This window comes from Mandrillus leucophaeus, unplaced genomic scaffold (assembly GCF_000951045.1).
Source record: "Mandrillus leucophaeus isolate KB7577 unplaced genomic scaffold, Mleu.le_1.0 Scaffold3, whole genome shotgun sequence".
In the NCBI taxonomy this organism is placed as follows: domain Eukaryota; kingdom Metazoa; phylum Chordata; class Mammalia; order Primates; family Cercopithecidae; genus Mandrillus; species Mandrillus leucophaeus.
The window spans coordinates 14,454,939-14,476,164 of NW_012103142.1; the positions used below are offsets into that span (position 1 = coordinate 14,454,939).

At 39.5% G+C, this 21,226-nt stretch overlaps 1 protein-coding gene across 1 annotated transcript in view; it reads right to left on the minus strand.

Moving 5' to 3' along the window:
- RCAN2 (regulator of calcineurin 2) overlaps window positions 1-21,226 on the minus strand; it is a 268,352-nt gene that overhangs the window by 246,085 nt on the left and 1,041 nt on the right. The gene's annotated exons all lie outside the window — the stretch shown is intronic.

Here is a 21,226-nt window from a genome sequence, read left to right on the forward strand (position 1 = left end):
CCATCATAACAGACCCCATGATAGTCAAGACAATGGCTTCGATAGTGCAGTCTACAGATTCCTGACAAATACAACTAGAACATTATGAGGGGCCCATCTGGGATTCCAGCAAGACCAACGGAAGCTCTTTACATTAGATGAGAGAACTAGGACCCCCTTTACCTTCCTGCTCTTCTAACCAATCCTAGCACCATCCCATATGTAGAACTGGAAAAACAGCCAACAACATTGAAGTGCCGTATTAAGATGTTAGAGATCAGTGTTCACCACTGGATTTATAAAACCTAGTTCAGTACCAAGAGTGGGGTGATATTAAAGATGAGAAACATTATATTAGGCTTGCTTGTCTTTTTGAGGAACTATTGCTCTTTGTCTCTTTATATAGTTACTTAATAGCTCTACCTTTCAGATGTCAGTGACACATACAAAAATGGTCATTAAATAAATCAAACCAGTTTTCTGTGTACCCTCTCTCTACCAGTTCATTTATTTTTCTCATTTTTTATATTTCTTAAAACTGGTTTTATTATTTTCCTTCTTCCAAACAGAACTATTGTTTTTTCACTTACAATGTACAATTACCTCAAATACTAAACATGAAACACCTAAAAATGTAATAAGGGCATGAGTCTTAACAAGAAAGCAAGTTTAATTGACAACATAAACATGGTTTGCCCGTGGCTTAGATGTGTCAAGGATGAAGTCTGCCTTCATCGTGCATGGCTCAGTCTTTGTTCATTTTTCTTGTGGTGAATTCACCTCTACTCATTCACCTCATTCACCACTCCACCAGAAGTCACAGACACCCTTCAGAGTGTTTCTACCCACCTATCAAAACCTGTGTAGTGTGGCTGTGGTATAGAGCATTTGCTATTTTATATACTTTATGTAGGGGTGGTCAGGAATATGTCTCTGATCAATAAGAAAGAAGGTGAGGCTGGTAAAGAGAGAGTGTACAAAATGGGTTCAGAGGGAAAGCAGGTGGCCAGGACATGCAGAGCCTTACAGGCCTTGGAGATGACTTTTTGATTTTACCCTGAGATGGGAAGCCACTAGAAGAGTCTGAACAGAGGAATTTCAAGAACTGACTTACGTTTTAAAATAATTTATTTGGCTGTTATCTGGAGAATAGACCAATGGAACAATGACAGAAGTAGGGAACCTACTAAGAAACAATCACAGTAATCTAGGTAGCAAATAGATGATGGTGATACAGACCAAAGAGGTGGCAGTAGAAACAGTTAGAATCAGCAAGAACTTGAGTCTGGGTGTTTTTAATGTACACATGGTATTTGCTGATGGACCGGATATAAAGTAGGAGAAGATTGAAGAGTAATACCAAAGTTTTGGCCTGAACACCTAGAAGCACAAAACTGCCATTTACTAAGATGGAGTAGACTGTAGCAGGAGCAAGTTCAGAGGGATGAAATCAGAAGTCCAGTTTAGGACATGTCATGAAGAGTCCTATTATTCATCTAAGTCATGAGCAGTTGGTGCCATGAGTTCAGAGTTCAGGGGAGAGGGGAATAAAATAGATGACACTTACAGCCATGGGACTGGATGAGTCAGTTTAGTGAGAGAAGAAGTCTAAGGCCTGAGCCCTGAAACACACCATCATTTTAGAGGAATAATAATGGTACCATTGCATGGGGGTATGTTATAGGGATTCAATTAGATAACACGTGTAAAGCACTTAAAATAGTATATGAACCTTCTTCAATGTCAACAACCAGGTGTGCACATGCACACACACACACACACACACAAACACACAGTCCCCCTTACCTCTTACCACCTGCTAGCCCCTGCCTCCCCTAGAGCACCTATCCCAGGGCTCAGCGACCTGCACCTAATGGAATTCTTCCTCACATTGTTCTGTAAGGAAGTGGGTCGGGAACAGGAAACCTTGTTCTCACTCTAAAAGCTACAGAGGGGAAAATAATCTTGCTTGTATTCCAACCTGGAATTCTGAATATTTTTCCACCACAACATAGCTTTAAAGATCTCTCAAATCAACACTCCTGTACTTTACATCAAGTACATCATGCATATAATGGGCTTTTGGGCTAGTCTGGGGATCTGGTCATAATTCATGATGCTTCTCTAGGAAAATATATCCCAAATTCCAAACAATGTAATGGACACCCACATTCAAAAGCCTACAGATTGTCTCCAGACATAAAAGCACACATATAAATTCTAAAGATGGATGTATTAGGACTTCCTTTTAATAGCAATGGTCTGTAACATATAGCTATATTGTAGGTACCCAACTAATAAAGTCGAGCAATAGTCCCTTTGGAGTGCCTGTGTTAGTTTAGTCTCTGTCAGATCTCTCTGTGACTCTCTCTACCGCATTCCCCTGTGCTCAGCCAGGCAATGGAGAGGACAGTGTAGATGTTTAACTCCAAGATAAATCCCCAATGATGCTATCTTTCTCAATCACAGCCCTTCCCTTGCTGTACTGTAATTGTGTAGTTGCCTCTCTTCCCAACCTGCAAATGGAGATTGTCTACCTTATTCACATTATATCTCTAGAACTCAACATTGTACCAGGTATCTAATACAGACTAAGTGGAATTTCTTGAATGATTGGGGAATCAAAACTCAGTCTTAGTCTTAGATTCTAAGACATGTAAGTCTCGAAAGAAGGAGGAACTTGGAGGACATACCAACTGAGTTAAACCAATCAGTCTGGGAAAGAGAGTACAGGAACACTGGAATTTTTTCTGAAGTAACAAGATCTAGGGATTTATACCCAGAGAAGAGCTACTTAGGTTGGCTTCTGGTAGCCCAGAGGGAGAAAAAGTCCATTCATGGGACTAACTCAGAGTACCAAGCTTAAGCTCCAAATCTTGTTTTCCAGATAACTGTAGTTTTTAATTTAAGTGACAATGTGATTTTCCTGGAGTCCACAGCCCTGAACTCTTAGAAGTCATATTTCAGGACAGTTTGATTAAGTATATGCACATATGTCAGTCTGTTTTTACTAATCATGTTTAAATGTACATACATACATTTACGCATTCTCTTAATCTGCAAACTCTTAAAGCTTACCAGTACTTTTCTCTCCTTTCTTTTGCCATATATAATATTTTACGGTATACTGTTTCATCCTCCATGATAACCAATTATGACCCTACCTTATAGCTTCTTAATATCAAGAATGACATCACACACATACAGAGACATGCACACATAAACACACACCCCTATCTCATACCTAGCATATAAGAGGCATTCAGTAAATGTCTAGTGAACTGAATTGTTTAACTGGCTGTCTGTGCTTTTTTTTTTTGTTCTCTTTTAACAACAATTACCTATAAATAACCAATAAAATATCAGAATTGTAATAGACTAGAGTCTTCCATTACCATCAGGAACCAAATGTGAATAACAGCAGCATATAAAACACATCAATGGCAAAGCTAGTCCAGTATATGCTCAGCAGGTTTATGACCTCGGTAGTATTTTCATAGAGAAAACTACACATATCCAAAACTAACTTGGGATTTTTTTAACCTGATAATGGTTAGATAAATCAATGACATATTTTGACTGTGGATAAGGGAAAGGCTGCTGGTTATCATTCAGGTCTGAATAATATCCATGGATATTAAACCATTTTCCTCTGTAATTTTATTCTTTAGGGCACTTTTCATATAAACTCTCAGGAAAGGAATGAGGGTACATTTATAAAACAGAGATAGTATTTTAACTTTTGAATCTTACATATAAACTCACATATTTCTCTTTAAAATAATATATTGAGAACCTGCTGTGCGCAAACTATCTTGATTCCTCTTAGATGATTCAGAGTTGGACAGAAGGACTCATCCTGAGTGGGTGGTAGAGGAGAGCACTGTGATTATGCAGGGACATTCCGACCCAGAATGGAGGTGGACATCAGAAGAAGAGCAGAATAGGCAGAGCTCTGGGGACTCAAAGGGGAAAGGGATTTAGCTGGAGAGAGAATCACGCAATGATTCAGGAATAGGCAGAATTGGAGAATAGGTACAAAGGAATGCAGCAGACATTTAGAGAAAGGGTGGTGGGAGGTAGTTGGGGGGTGGAAAGAACATTCCAGGCTGAGGAAAAATCTTGAGCAAATATATAGAGAAGGGAGAGTTTACAGCATATTAAAAGAACTACAGGGGTCCAGACTGACACATGGGGCAGGCAGGAGGCAGGCGGAAGCCATATTGCCACGTACCTTTCATGACATAAACTCTGTTTCTAGCTCAGTAAAGGCCAGGAATCAGGAATATTGTTAAGCAACAGAGAGCTATTAATATCATAATAAATATTAACAAAATTCCCTAGCAATTCAGTTAAGAGTTGGAGAAGGGCATATGAATAGAAGACCACGTAAGCAGCCATCAACAAGGTTCTGCAAGAAGTGAGTGATGGTAGGTTTGGAAAGGAAGAGACAGGTAAGGATAGAGAAGTGGGAGAATTAGGACAAATCTCCTCACAAAAGCATACTGAGTGGGTTTTGGGAAAGGAGGAAATCCTTTGGAATCATTGCTTTGTGAAAATTAGGGATGCTGAAGACTAAGAAATAACTTTGATCTCCAGATTGGAGTTCCAATGCCTCCAAAAGTGCAGTTCCAAAGAGGAGGAACAAAATATAAATTGAACACAATTAGGGGGTGAGTAGCTGGGAAAGAAACATAAGTAGCACGTGGCATAGAAAAATGATATACCAATGCCCGACTGTACTCTAAGGGGAAAGTCAAGGCTTATCTTTTCGAGGTGAACATTGTCTTACTGCTTTACTACTCACATTATTTTTTTCTAAAGCAGGAAGTTGCTCTAGGCATTTTTGTGGATTTCCAAATATTTGTTGAAGTATTTTGTGACACTGTTCAATTTTTCAGAAATACTGGATTAAGACGAGGTTTTTTATTTTTCTGTATAAGAATATCCCAGAAGCTCTGAAGATGTTTCCTCTTGGTCTAGATTAATATCTAGAAGCCCTTTATTTCATTGAAGTTTATGTTAAAGCAATATTCAGAAAATGCTCAGAAAGCCCTGACAAGTATCTGTGCCATTTATTTTTGAGTAATCTCAAAACCTGCCTGAGAATACAGAGCTGCTCTTGGCTCTAGCAATCCAGCTCCCGTCCCCCACCACCCCCTTGCACTTCATATCAGTATGCCCAAACTAGTTTTGTTCTAAATATTTCTTTTACCTCTGTTTCAGTCCATGTCCTGACAAAGCGCCCCATTTGCCATGGGATGAACACAGTTTGGGCCCACATTTCATCTCTGGAACCCAGCAGCACACATCTTAGAGGGAAACTGATGACCAGCTGTTGATTCCTGGTCGCTTGGAAATTAGGTTGGAGGTGAGGTCTTCTGCACATGACTCAGTATTCTCAGGGCTCTATGACTATTGGTTAGGGAGGGGAGAAATCCTCTAATAGCTGCATGTTGCCATCCTCTGCTTCAACAGCAGAAGCCATGGCTGTGTTCAAGAAATACCCACTTGAGCAAGCTTCTGGTAGGTGAAAGTCATGCTCTCTAGGCTAATTTATTGGCCATACAGAGCAGCAATTCCATTTTTTAACTTCAGGTAGGCAGTGAATTGTTATGTCCATTGCAAAGCAGGGAGTAGGGAGGGTAAGTGTCTATTACAGAAAGGAGATGTGAGCAGGCTGTGAGGAGATAAGCTGCTCCACCCTCTTCTCCAACATCAAGACACTTGAAGGGAAGTGAAGAAGGATTTTCCAAGGCTTCAGTTCTTCCAAACCAACAGAAAAGCTATAATTCCAACATTCTTTAGCTACCTCAACTTGAAATTATTTCTCTATAGTCACTTCTGTCCCTCCACACAGGTTGGTTTCTGTATTATGTTAAGCAGAGCAGTTGAAATGCTGTACTCTCCAGCATCTGATGGTGACTGCTGCTTCTACTCTCATGGAGCACAGAATGGCTGCTTGACTCTATGATCTAACACTGGAAGTCAAGAGTTATGTTTATTCATTCAAGAAACAATCATGGAGGGTCTACCATGCTCTTGATAAACAAAACAAAGCAAATAGAACAATCATGATCCCTGCCCTCACAGCTTTCAGGGTCAAATGGGGATGTTACGAATCACCCAGAATGGGTCTTCTTTCTCTTTTCCAGTATTCATCTAACAGATGTTCTCATGGACTCTTTTTTAAAATTTGAAGCCAAAGATGGAGTATGCAGGTGGACTAAGTAACACCGGTGAAGAAGGCGTAGTAGATAATGGGAATGCACTAGTGCGTGATGCTGGGAATAAAAATGCCTTTCATCTTTTGTCACCTAAGCTATTATGCTATCTGACCCTCCACAAGCCTTATGAGATCACCAGGGCAGTTATTATAATTCCCATTTTACAGAGTAGAAAACTGAGGCTCAGTTGTTCAACATCTCATAGCTAGAACAGCAGAATCAGAACAAGAATGAAGACCCCCTGAATCTTGATGTTTCCATCCCACTAGGCCAAAATAATGAAGGCAATATTTTTTGGTAAATTGGCATGCATGAAGTGAAACAAATAATCCATAAAGCTATGTAGCATTATTTTTATGGTTAGGTAAAAAATAATCCACTGTATACTAATAATGTAATTATTAGTATATAATAATCATCCAATCTATCCAAAATTTCAGTAATACTTTATGAGTGCTCGTTACATGCAAGATGCTTAGTCATGAAGGGCACAGCGGTGAGTAACAAAACATGGTGCCAGCCCTCTTAGATCAAATCCTGAAGGTGGAAGGTTCTTTGTATCATGCTGTGATATTATGATATAAAAAGAAACATATATTTTGGTCTTTGTCCAAGGTTCCTGGCTCACAGCTCCTGAAACCCTTGTAATTTCCTAAGTGATTAGAGTGATAGGAGCAATAGGAATATCTTTTGCGAAAATATTTTGTCTTTTGTCCTAGGTTTTTTAAACAGTTCACAGCAGTTACAGAGCAAGAAAGATGAATGTGTCTTTTCTTACTCATTGCAAGCCCCTTTCAGTCAGGAGATGTTTGGAAAGTCCCTAGATAACTGCAAGATGAGGGGCTGGTTGCCAGAGGGAGCCAACTATGCGATTAAAGGGTAAAACTTTCAGTCCCCCAACCCTGACCTCAAAGGAAAAGAAAGGAACTGAAGGTTGAGTTGATCACCCGTGGTCAATCATGTAATCAATCATATCTGAATGATGAATCCTTCCAAAAAAAATCATAAAAGAACAGAGTTTGGATTGCTTCCAGGTTGCTGAATACATTCATGGGCCAGGAGGGTGGCATATCTCAACTGCAGGGGGACAGAAGCTCCTGCATTTAGGGCCCTTCTAAACCTCACTCTATGTAACTCTTCATCTGGCTGTTCATCTATGTCCTTTAGAATCCTCCCCTTCTCCCTCTCCAACTCTGGTACGTAATGATACATGGACTCTGTGGGTTTCTAACAGCTTATTTACCAGATGTCAAAAGTGAAAAACAGAAAAGCAGGGGCAAAACATATGAGTTAATCCATTTTTAGGATAAAATTATTGGTGAGATCTTCAAGGCTCAATTTATAAAAATGATAAAATGAGTCTAACATTTTTTGATAACACATAAAAGCTAGAATCAAATTGTATAAAAACCACAGATGCTGTGTGCTGATGCCTGGCTTTGAATTCCAGCTGTGCCACTTACCAGCTGTGGGGCCTTGGCAAGCTATTTAACCTCTTTGCGCCTCAGTTTTCTCATCTGTCAAATGTGGATGCAGATACTATGAGGATCAGATGTCATGTTATGAGTAAAAGATTTAAAATAATACCGTGCACAAAGTAAGTTCTAGATAAGTGTTACCTATTAATACAAATATTATCTACTGAAAAGAGATTTGCCAGACAATACACTCAGAGTCGTAACAAAGTATAAAAATAACAAGTTACCAATTCCTACAAAAATCAATGCCATCCTTTTCTCCCCTCTGTCAGTTGAAGACCTGGCTAGGATGTAGGACACATCCATCTTGCCATCTCTAGGGTGGAAGCGCCCTGGCAGAAGGCAGTATAATTAAAAGCAAACTCAGAGAAAGGAACAGAAAAGCTCCTACCATAAAATGGCTAACTCTAAAGTATATGGAAATGTTTGATCAGCTGGTGGCTCAACCTTAAGGATTCCCTGAAAAACTATTGAATACCTCTCTCACTAAAGATAACAAAAGTAAGTATTCCCGCAGTCGTTAAGAATAGCTGTGCACGGAAGATGAACATTAAAATAATAACTACCATTGGTCATTTTCATGAAACATTCCAAGGATGCTATGATGATTTCTTGCAAAGACTGGAATATACAAAGAATGAAAGAGCTGGTAGCAACTCTGGTGATCATTTTGCCCAATACTTCAACGACGTAAACTAGAAAACTGAAGCCAAAATGTTACTAAGGGAAAGCCCAATCTCTCACAAGAAAATCACAGCCCATCTAGGACAAAAGCCCAGCTCTTTGAATTTCCCACTCTGTGTACCCAGTGATAATCTCTCTCTACCACGCAGGCTGCTGGGAAATAATAATAATAATGATAGTGATATAAGAACAACAACAAACACCTACAACACATTTCTACACATTTTATTAAAACAGAAAACCTTTGTTGAAATTGTAAATAACAGAAGAACAGTACATTATGCACAGAAAAAAAAAATCCCCTCTTTTACAATATGGCCCTGGGCTACCCAAGATTGGCACTGCTCTTAAGCTAGCCTTTCCTTCCCGGTTTCCGCCTCCTTCACTCATAAGTCCCATCACATGTCCATGTCCACATGTTATACAATGAGCTTCTCCTCCCTTTCTATCAGAACTCACCATCCTCCATTCTAGTGCTCCAAACTCTTACTGGAAATTCGTCATTAGCAACACCAAAAAACTAAGGATAAATATGCTGTCAGATACTACCTCCTCTCCCCGTGTCTGTATTTAACAGGGATTTTCTTTTTCTTTACTCAAAAGTAACTAATGTAGTCATTTTGGACAGACTGACAGATCTTTTAAGCCAGAAGTTTTTAAAATTCCAGTACTTTGTCATGATCTTCTCTGCTTAGGTGAAGCTGGTACTACTTCCTAGCCCAAATTCACAAATCTTTATGGTGGTGATAAGAAAATGATTACAAACAATTGGCGATGTGCATAAACAACTGTGAGTTATCAGAATCGGGACAAAGGGCGACAAAGGATCTACAAGCATCTTGACAGACAGGGCCAACTGAAGGTGCATTAGAGAATCACAGCAATGGAGAGTTTCACCCAAGGTCAGACCTTTACTGTCCCAGATAATATTTACAGGTTCAAAGGAAATGTCAATGACTTATCTCTCAAGAAAGACTTAGAGTGGGCAGGTCAGACCTCTGATGGGTGTGAAATCATTTTTTTTGCGTCGAAGATTTTCATTAGATATTGCAGAATAATTCAGTATGCTCAATTTTGAAAAACTGAGTACAGAGCATCCTTTTCAGGAAGAACAATTTAGAATGCTTCCTTTCCCAATTTTGACTTACATGGCTTTTATTGTAATGATACTTAAATATATACAAACATAAAACTTAATTCTTATAGTTTCAGCTCCCCTAAAACCATCAAATGCCAACTAAAAGTTTTAACCAAATACCAACAAAAGTGTAACACCAATTCCATCCAAATGAATATTTACTTAATATTCAGATGATGATGTTTTCCTAAAAGTAACCCTCCATTTTCATTATGGCTATGAAACTGAAATCCTCAACACAGGTGTCTTGGGGTTCAGAATGTTCCCACTACCCGCCATGCAGTAGGGTCTGTCTCACATTTTTCTTTTTCTTTTCTGTTCTTTTTTTTTTTTTTTTTTTTTTGAGATAGAGTCTCGCTCTGTTGCCCAGTCTGGAGTGCAGTGGCGTGTTCTTAGCTCACTTCAGCCTTCACCTCCCAGGTTCAAGCAATTCTCCTGCCTCAGCCTCCCGAGTAGCTGGGACTACAGGCGCTCAACCCTACACCTGGCTAATTTTTGTATTTTTAGTAAAGATGGGGTTTCACTATGTTGGGCAGGATGGTCTTGATCTCCTGATCTTGTGATCCGCCTGCCTCAGCCTCCCAAAGTGCTGGGATTACAGGCGTGAGCCACCGCACCCGGCCACATTTCTTTATCCACAGCAAAACTAAACATACTGGACCAGTGTGCCATGCAGTCATACAGCCTTCACTTGAGGCAAATTACATAAGTCCATTGTTCTTTCCCATAAGCCCACGGCCACTAAAATAGCATTGGACCAACTGGATTGCGAATAAAAGACATAAATTTAGGCACCAAAACCATGCATCAGTATTATTCATTATAAAATAGGCCCCACAAATGCCTTTACAAATCCCACTTAGACAAGGAATGGTGGGCTGTGGTGACAAAGAGACCATTGGTGAGTCTGGGCTTCCCACTTACTACCAGTATAATTATAGGAGAGTAACTCAACCTTCCTGAGCCTCAGTCTCCTCATCTAAAGAACAGCAGGATGAAAACAGAACTTACCTCACAGGTTTGTCGAGAGGACAATATGTGATAACATGTGGGGTCCTTAGCCAGTGCTTGGTGCTTAATAGGTCCTCAATAAATATCCACAATTATTCCTGTTCAGTTGCTTTGTATCCAAGTTCCACAAAAGAAGAAAGAATGTGCTCTCTTACCAAAAGAGAAGTATTTCAAAATAATTTGAGTTTCAGACAGAAGAAGCACTTAATACGACTGCCTATAAAAAATTCAGACACTGCTCTCATCATATCTGGTGCTTTGTTATGTCACAGAGATGTGGTACTAGGTCATATTCTGGAGAAAAGAAACCTATTCACCCACGCAAAATGAAAGTAGACAAACTTATCATGTAGAGTTACTTGTTTTTCTTTTTCTTTTTTTTTTTTTTTTTTTTTTTGAGACGGAGTCTCGCTCTGTCGCCCAGGATGAAGTACAGTGGCACGATCTCAACTCACTGCAAGCTCCGCCTCCCGGGTTCACGCCATTCTCCTGCCTCAACCTCCCGAGTAGCTGAGACTACAGGTGCCCGCCACCACGCCCGGCTAATTTTTTTGTTTTTTTAGTAGAGATGGAGTTTCTCCGTGTTAGCCAGGATGGTCTCGATCTCCTGATCTCGTGATCCGCCCATCTCGGCCTCCCAAAGTGCTGGGATTACAGGTGTAAGCCACTGCACCCGGCCACTTGTTTTTATAGTTAATAATTGTGTGAAGAGAACAAAGGCTTTAAAGACATTTGAAGGTGTTGATATCTTCAAGTTTGTGTTTCTGAATTATTTAGAATAAATATGATGGATAGTCAGTTCATTTTACCACGGACTGAGTGCCCGCCATATGTAAGTCATAGTGATGAGTGTAGCAGGGGCCACAGCGATGAATGAGTAGGCTCAGTCTTTACCCTTGGGCACTTACTGTCTACAGGGAGGTGTAGGTAAACAAGTAAGAAACTTAAAGTCTACTGAACTCTAATTTCCCTAAAGATGGGAATTATGTCTTACTGGTTTTTATACCCTAGTGGTCAGCACACCTGATTCATAAGTAGAGATAAATGAATCAATGAAATATATCAGTGAATAAGATACCCAGGTTATCTATGGATGTGCCATAAATATAGGTTCAATAAAGAGTGATGGCTCTTCTGAGGGCTCAGGAATTGAAGAAATATAAAAGAGATGGAATTTGAAGAAAGACTTGAATTTCAAGAAACAGAGATGGGAGAAAATCCAATTATAATTGTATATAGTTGCAGTGTTTTCTAAATTGGTTCGCATTAGTAAAACAATTCTTACTCTGATTATTATTATACTAGCACTTCTATAACTCTTCATATCTGAAAATTATATGCATTTGCTTCTTAGGTTGTTATTTGTTACAAAGACTTTTGATTTATTTATAAACAACTTGGTGGTTCATTATTTGTTAGAATAGGAAGCCGAAGAAGTAATATCTGGTCTCTTGCAGCTGTGTCTCAATTATTACTATTGGCCTCCTGGGGTTCTCTAATAAGTAGCCATAAAAAGTCAATTTGCAACTAGGAAAAGAAATGCATATATTTGGTAGCATTTACACTGCCATGATTGACAATAGATATAAATGACAGAAGCCCTACAATTTTAGAATAACTTCATCTTGATATTAGCGTAAAGAAAGAAGTATAGGAATGGTGTGTTTAAGCAATGATTAGGATACTATAAAGGCTGCATATAACTATCTCAATAGGAAAAATCTAAAAGCAAGAAGAGACATAATTTTGATACTTTGGAAAATCACTCAAAGGACTGATCCAAAGGCTAATCCAAAAAGGAATAATAAAAACTGAGTGAAAAACACTTGAGAAAAAAAAAACTGTTATCTTAAAGATAAGCTCTCACCAAACTAGATTATGAACCATTTCTAGATAAAGAACCATTTCTAGATAAAGAACCAAGGTTAAATTCTCATCAACTGGCCTCAAATGAGTAATACATTTTTTAATATTAAAAATAATATTAATTTAATATTAAAGGATATTAAATTTAATATCCTTTAGCTATGTGTATATATTCTGCTATCTGAATACCACTCCCCTTTTTGTGGAAGAGGAATAATATCTCTTTGTTTTCAAGCCCTAGGATCATTGAGAGAGATAAGAGAAGAAGAATGAAAACAGAGGCTAAAGGTAAAGTCCCTAAACAGTGAAAGGGAGGATGCTGCCATGATCTGAGATTGCATTTTTGGCAATGGGGCAAGAGGAGTGCTGTTGGGGTCTGTCGGGAAATCCACCATGTCTAGCTCCCAGATATATGGAAATGGGTCCCAAATACTAGTTAGGTAAAGGTCTCTAACCTGCATTATTCTTTGGATTTTCTTTCCTATAAGATACGCCCTTGAAAGTTATACTGTCATAAAAATACCCAGGATTAGTTTTCATGAATATCCATTAAGATATTTCTAATTTTACTCAGATAAAATAACCTTCTCATAGTATCACATCTTGGCTTGAACTGTAAGACAATAGCCAGGGGTGGTTGTGAGGACATCATAAAGGTTGAGCTAAGAGGAAGAAGCTAAATGAAGGGTAAAAAGCACCAAAAGCATGGCATATGTTTAATCTTTATCACCCAAGACAAAAGTCTTTGGATAAACAGTCATCTTTGTATACGCATAAGATTTTAAAGACTATTTTAAGGAACAACTGAAAGCATTATGAGGAGCTGCCACATTTGGGGATTCCACTTTTAGAGACCCTGAAGGTCATTCTGTGAATCATAAGTGGTCATTCCCTTCAGTGCTTGCCATATGGCTTCCTGGGAGCTGTCTGGTAGGAAGGAGCACAGGGGAAACCGCTCACCCAGATTTCCCCACAAGGACGCTGTGGACTGCCCCATGTCCCATGTAAGCTATTGAAAATTACACTAGAACATAAGTGAGCCCATCTAGAGCCATTCTAAGTGTCTTAATGTCCCTAGTTTCCACTTTAATTATTTGAGCAGTTTTCCTACAGCCTGCAGGAAGTGGTTGTTGGCTCGATGAAGGTAAGTTGGATCCAGCGGAGCCACAGGAAGCTCTTCAGGTTTACCATTCCATCTCACCTCCACCTGGAGCTGGCCCTTCCAAATCAGTCTGCATAAATGTAGGGGCTATGATAGCCCTCTTAACCTTCCAAAACAAAAGACGCTGAACTCCCAGTGTGACTACAAACAGAAAGGGAAGGAAATCTCCTCTCCCCACCCATAATATCTCAGGAGGCTGAAACCAAACCAGCATCCAGGGTGCAAGCCAAGAATCCCCACAGTGTCCATGTGTTATGGCACTTAGACACAAGGTCAGAAGGTCAGCATTTGAAAATCTGACTGAGCAAGTATTTCAATTCAGAGCATCACCTAAATGTCACCTTGTCAAATTTTTTTTGTTTGCCTTGTCAAATTTTGAAGTGTAATGGGCAGAACAGAAGTCACCAAGAGACGAAGAAATAAGAAAATAAAAGCTACCAAATAAACACATTTTGTGATTTCCTGACCAAAATTTGACACTTTTTAAAATAAATAGTTGCTTGTATATCACAAAAGATCAAGTAAATATTAATGCCCACAGCAGGACAAAATTAACATATTCACAAATTATTAGTTTTCACTTGTCAAGGCTAAGAAATTTTGCTGTTGAGCAAATAAAATTTGTTTGAACCACCATTAATTTATCTGAATTTACACTGCTATTTCAAAATTCAGGTGCTGAGATCTGTAATCAAATAAATAATTTCTTTCTTGATAAGTTATTAAACCTCATAACAGAAGTCTAAACTGAGCATTGATTTGTCTTGGCCAGATACTGGGCTTTTAGCTTCAATAGTTATAGAAGTCAAAATAAATAATCAATTAAATTAATCTAGCCTGACTTTTAGACAAATTTATGGGGGAAGATAATTCAAATTGGCTGTTTACCTCAACAAATTGGTCAATATAATCAAAATACTATAATTGATATGGTAGCCTAATAGTAAATGTAAAGCCTTTTTTTTTCTTTGAAAAGACTAATTGGAATAGTCATCAAATTAGAAAAATGACCATTTAAGTGATTTTTAAGAAGATTCCAACTGGTTATCTCAGTTATTTATTCAAAACGGTTTTCTCTGCATTGTGTCTCTGTGAGAAGAAGGTGAACAAAGACCTGCCTGTCTGAAGCTTGCCCGAAAACAGAAGGTGAGCTAGTCAAAACCAACTAAAGCAACAACAGAACCAATGCAAATAAGTGCCCATATTTGCTGTCAATATTTTTCAGGATAATTTTTCAGGATTTAAAAGCTGTTTTTGTTGAATTGAGAAGCCAGAAGAAGCATACTGAAGCAGTTCTCACATAAGCAGAGTTGGTTCTATTCTACTTAGCGTAAGTCTGCGTTAGCAGATCAGCAGGCTGTGATGACAGCTGTCAGCAGTCAAGTCTCTCACTGAGGCTGCTATATTCATGGGCCAGGCCACTGATAACAGAAATATCAGGAGACAAGCCATCCACAGAAATCAACTTTCCTACAAACACTCATGTATGTTGAATCTACCAGATCCCCACCCACTCATCCTCAACTCCCTAAAAGAAAGCCTAACTTCCTTGAACCAATTGTTAGGCATGAATATTTCCAGGGCAGGGTCTATCTCTGGAAAGCACTAACACCATTCAGCCCTTATCTTCACCAAAAAGAGTGCTTACAAGAAGGACAGAGGTGACAACTGCATTCTCCCTCATTGCTTGTGGGAATGTTCATTAGTATAACCTGCTAAAAAAACAATTAAAGGCAATGTCAGTATACAGAGAAAGCCTTAAGAAGATCTGTTTGAGCCAATAGTTCCACTTCTAACAATCTTTCCTAAGAAATAATCCAAAACATAGAAAAAATTTGTGCTCAAAGATGTTTATCAAAGTAGTATGTATGATATTTTAAATAATTGGGAACGATCTGAATGTTCAACAATGGGGGAAATGTAAATGAATTATGACAAAATTATGCATGGAAATGCTATGCAGCTAATGAGAAAAATATTCAAAAAGATTATTGGCCTCATGTGAAAGTTATTTTAAATTTTCAGGGAAATGCACAGCGTGCAAAATTCTGTACACAGTTATAATTCCATTTCTATAAAAATATGCATATAAAAATTGAAAAGTACATAAAAATGTTTACAGTTATTGTCAATTGCTCATGGTAATATGTTATTTTAATTCTCTTTTTGTACTTTCCTGTATTTTCCGAAGTTTTTCTAGAAAGCGCATATGTCCAAGAAAAAAAAAATTAAAGCTTCAAGGCAGAGGGTCCCTAGTTTTCCTGCTGAGTGGACAGGCCTCAGCAGACACTGGAAAATATTTCTAGCCTTCATGAACAAACTCCATGTCCTGCCTGTCACTCACACTTGATGTAAATCCTGATGATGACTCCTTCTTGCACTCCACATCATGCCTATCCTTTCCTCGACCTTGGCTTTGACTTTCACCCTTCTCTGTTTATACTAAAACACCCCTCTGGCAGTACCTCTCCTCTTCAAACCACAGTCTCCTTCCCGCTTCACCAGCTGGACCCAGTTCCATGTCCTGATCAGCCCTGGCCTGACACTGGTACTGACAACAAATAAGTTACCCCTGAAAAAAACAATCTATTTGTACCAAAGAACAGGGCAAGGAAATACAACATCCTTAATGCATTATATAAATGTATTTTATACGCATTGGATATCTTTCTTCTCACAGCCATGGTACTATACCAGGCCCATCTATAATTGATTTCCTGTTATTAGTAGGTCCCTATTGTGACTATCATCCTCAACATCTGTGCAAAGCATTCCATTTTCCCGTGCACTTTCCCAAACTCATAGTACGTCACCCTCACACCTCTGTAAAGTGGGGCGATTAAGTATTATTTTCCTAATTGTACAGATAAGAAAACTACAACTCAGAGACCCGGCACTGAGTCGCTTATTCCCTCTGATCCTAAGGGTGTGCTCTTCTGTAAATAGTGATGATAATACCCACCTCGTGGAGTTGTTGTAAGGATTAAATGAGATAACGTATGTAGCATGCTGAGCAAAGCATCTGGAACAGGGGCAGTATTCAACAGATGCCAGCTCCTATGACTGTTAGGTCAATGGGAAGCTCAAGGTCACATAGCAGGGAAATGACAGCACCAGGATTGAGATCCAGGCTTTTTCATGCCAAGTCCGTGCTCTTTATACTTCATTCCCAACACTGAGAAGTATTAAGGCATGGCCCATGGCTTCAAAGAAATTATAATATTTTGGAACAGGTAAATCTCAATTACATGATACAATAAAGCAATTATTCCCACAAAGAACTAAGGAAATAGCAATAAAATCTAGGACCCAGTTCTAAAATAATACATTTTTTTTGGTTCAATAGCTACCATTACAATGTCTTTTTATGCATACATTCCAAAGCTTAGGATCCCCAAATTTCATCGCTGGTCTTACAGTAAGTTGAGTATAGAAGATCAGATATGAAAATAAGGCTGTTTCCATCCATACTATAAAAAAAACTTTTCTGTGGGCATTTTGAACTGGAGGGAGTTTGACCTGTATTTGGAAGCATTTCTTTAACTTCTGGAAAGTACCATTCATGGTCACTCATTTTTAAGGGATTTTTGAAGTTTCCGTTGAGTTTAAAGCTGCTACCATCTTTAAAAATATTCCTCAACTAATTAATTTAACTTACAATATATGACACCTGGAGTTGGTAACAAGCGAAAAGACACAAGAACAGTGAACACTTTATAGGCAGAGGCAGAAAACTCTTCAGGAAGACAAAGCACACATCTGTGCACAGACACACACAGAACAAAATCATTCTGTCCCCTCTCTATTCTATGCCATAATAATAGAATCCAGTATGACCAACCATGGCATTACTATTTCTTTATTTACAGCAATACTGGCCTCCTTATAAGCTGGCAAAAGAAGAATTGAAAACTCTGTGTTGTGGGAATGTTGACGCTCCTCTATCTCTGAGAAGGTAACCTATTAATGAATACTTGAGAGACACACATTTTGAAAGCTATTTAATGTGCTGTGTGTTTTTATACTACCAACATACATTTCTTTCTTAGATAAATAGATGATACTCAACTAAGAGGTGGCCCCTATCAAAACTATGAAGTAGGAAACTTTGTCTTCAGAAACACTCTACCTTTCCCTCTCTATATTTACCCTAGGGGCAAAGGGTGGGACCTCCATTTCCTGAGCACCTTCACCGAGAGGGACTTGTGCGTCGTGCCTGGTTTATAGTACCTGCTTCAATTCTCACAATAACCTCACAATATGTGCATTAATTGCCCCAGTTTCTCAGACATGAGAAAACTCTGGTAGAGTTAAAGTAACATGTCTAAAGAAAAGAAACTGGTAAGTGACAATGGAGATTCCTCTACTTCAGTGCCCATGCAGGAAGGGTTCTCCTTCCAGAAGCATGCTTCCCCAACCTCAGGCACTCCCATTAGCTCTGTAAAATGGATCGGTTCACACCAAGCTATTAAGGAGAAGCCACCATTTGTGTTAATCCTCTTTGAAATATTCCTATGCTCTAAGTGATCAGACAGGTACGACCTTAACCCGGACCAATGGTTCCAGTAGCAGAGAATTTGAGAAAGCAAACAGCGAGACTTCAGAATGTCAAGACTCCCTAGAGAGCATCTAACCAACCTCTTGTTCCATGAATATACAGATTTAAAATAATGAAAGCCTGAGATGGGATGTGACTTTGCGAACATCACACAGCAAATCAGGTGTAGAGCCCAGTCAAAAGCCAGGACTCCTATCTCAGTCTAGTTCTCTTTTATGGCGTCAGCCACAAATATCCAAACCTAGGGCAAAAACATATTCCAGGATAAAAAAATAATTATTTTAATGCATTAATTCACATTGGTAATTCAGAATGCTGGTCAGAGCCTGGGCTTCAATTCTAGGTGCACTTCTCACAAACTGTGTGACCTACGCATGATATCCTCTCTTTGCCTTGGTTTTCTTGTCAGTCATCTGAGAATAACAACAGTGCCTGCCTCATAAGGTTAGTGGGAAGATCAGATGTGATAAACTATGTACAGTTCTAACTTCCTTGTGCTCAGTATGTAGTAAGCACTGAATAAATGTTAGATATTATCATTATTATCCCTGTTACCACTAGTAGTAGTTCAAATAACTGAGTTCATAGTATCACTTTTGGGGATAAAGGTAGAAACAACTTCCTGTTATCAAGTTTGTCTCTCCTTCTTCTCTAAAAGCAGCTTTACACAGTCTCAGAAATGAAGGGAAATGAGATCAGTAGAAGGTGGCACCAGAAATGAAGAAATTACATTTGAAAATAAAAGTGCCTACTGAACATTTTCATTTGGTTGTTCAAAATAAAAATTCTCCATCTTTCTTAAGTCTGCTCTTATTTACCCCCTAACTCAGTTAAAAGCCTGACCATCCTCTAGACATCTAAGCTTCTCCTCCCATACCACCATCCACTTGGTGACCAATGCTACTGATCCTCCCCTTGAAATGGCTCTGTATAGATCTCTTCTCTTTCCTCTAGGCCATCTGGTTCAGGCACATTTCATTTTATGAGTTTTGGGGTTTTTGTTTTGTTTTGGCCTGTGCCACTCCAATGGTCTAAAATTTCCTCATTCCTTTTTGCAACCCCACCTCCTCACTACTCCAAAGTCGTTTTTGTAAAATGTAAGTTAGATGAAATCATTTCTACCATTAAAGGCCAGATGATTTCTCCTCCTAAGCAGGGTATATTCACAATCCAGCCTCAGTGAAACCTTTCTAGACATTCCCGTCTTCCCTCAGAACATGTAGGGGTCCTCTGAATGTGACCTTTCTGTCATGTGTGTATGCTGTTCCTTCAATGTGGAACACCCAACCCCTTCTCTAGACAACTCCTACCACCTATTGGGATCCAGACCAAATGTAAACTCTTTCAGATTCCCTCCACTCTTTCTTTTGTTGGCTCCCACTAAACTTGTTTCTAGCTTCATTAAACACTCATGATGTTGAATCATTATCATTTATTTTCTTCTCCTTTTCTGCTAAATTGATTTCTGGGAGGCATGGGCCTCATCCTTTTAGCCTCTGGCACAGGACCTAGAAAGCACACAGTAGGTGCCCAACAAATAATTACTGATTCGATTGAATGGATGCTACAGAAAGTAAAATGAACAGGAAAATGAGACCTCGGACACTGTCAATGTTAGTCTCAATAAAAAGAATTTGTGATATGTATGACTATCTGCAAATGATTATGCAAGTGGTTTTTAACACTGTGATGTGCACTTGCAAATGAGAAAGCTCTCGAGTTCCCACTTCTGTCTGTTAAATGTTCATCACTGGAGAAAGAGTCATATCCTCCCAAATTTAGGTGAATTCTGGAGGACCTGCACACATTAAGCATTTTAAGAGCTCTTAGAATCATGTAGCTTTAGATGAGAACACTTTTCCCTCACAAAATTCTATGCACTGGACTCAGGTAGTAGATGCTTAATAAATGCTGATTTGATTTGCAGTGGATTTGAAATCAAAGGGCAACTCACATTTTAGACTAATTCAACTCAATGACTGATCATAATATAATAGCTCTAAGGCTAAAGAAAATCAATGAGTATGCTGAAAAGCAGCCAAATGCTCACTCCCCTGCCTAGTTCCACCATTAGTGCTGACCTGCCTCTTGATCCTTCCCAGCTTTTGGGTATTTCCAACTTCACTGTGCCCCCAGAATGCAGAGGCCGGTTAGCAAGTGTTGCGTGGTGCCTTGTGATATCTTTGTTCTTCGTTTTGAAGTTGATGTAATAAAGGACTATAAAGACGTGAAATTTGAGTTGCACTGTTAAAGTTGTCCTACATTTCCTAAAGTCTCCCCTCTGTATGGTAAGTGAAATTCTGGCTGAAGGGAGAGAGAAGTGTGAGTTGGAATGCTGTGATATCCCTTCATCTCTAATTGTGGAAAATTGTGGGAATGCGTATTAAAGGAATCCCAGAAACTTTTGTTTTTACTAAACTGAGACTTTAAAAAAAATTCATTTGGCAGTTGAACACGTCTATCCCATTGTAAGAAACAGGAAACATTCAAAGCATGCACTCTGCTATAATTCATTTTGGGATAAGAAAAAGGCAGAAGTGCCTTGAAGAATAAATCATTAACTAAAAGGCAAAGCGAGGCACCCTGGAAACCAGCGAGACCTGGAGGCGGCCAAGGGATCAGGCGGCTGGGATTTGCCTGTTCCCTCTAGTGACTTCTGGAGCGAAGCATCCCACAGGCAGGACGAACCCGGCACACTGCGCTCCAGTCCATTTCACTTTTCAAACTTGAAGTTATTTTTAGATGACCCAAGCCCGCTAATCCCAAGCAGGACAATTCTCAGCCCGCTGCACCTCAGCGCACCTATCACCTCCCCAGCCTCTGCATTTGGAAAGACGGGGGGGTCTCTCGATCTTCTTTGCTCTCTGCATCCAGTTAGCTAGCCTCTTCTAGCCCCCTCTCTAAGCCTCAGTATCGGGGATCACAGGCGTCATCCTCGCTCCTTCACTTACGCACCTGCTGCTGCTTCCAGGAAGGCGAACCCCCGGGCCACGGGCAGTGGGGAAGGGGCTCCTTGGGACCCGCGCCCCCTAGAGGGGGGTCGCGGGAGATCTCCGTCCCCACGGCCGCAGCCGGGACTGACCACAGATCTGGAGACAAACCCCACCCCCGCCGCCGCTCCCG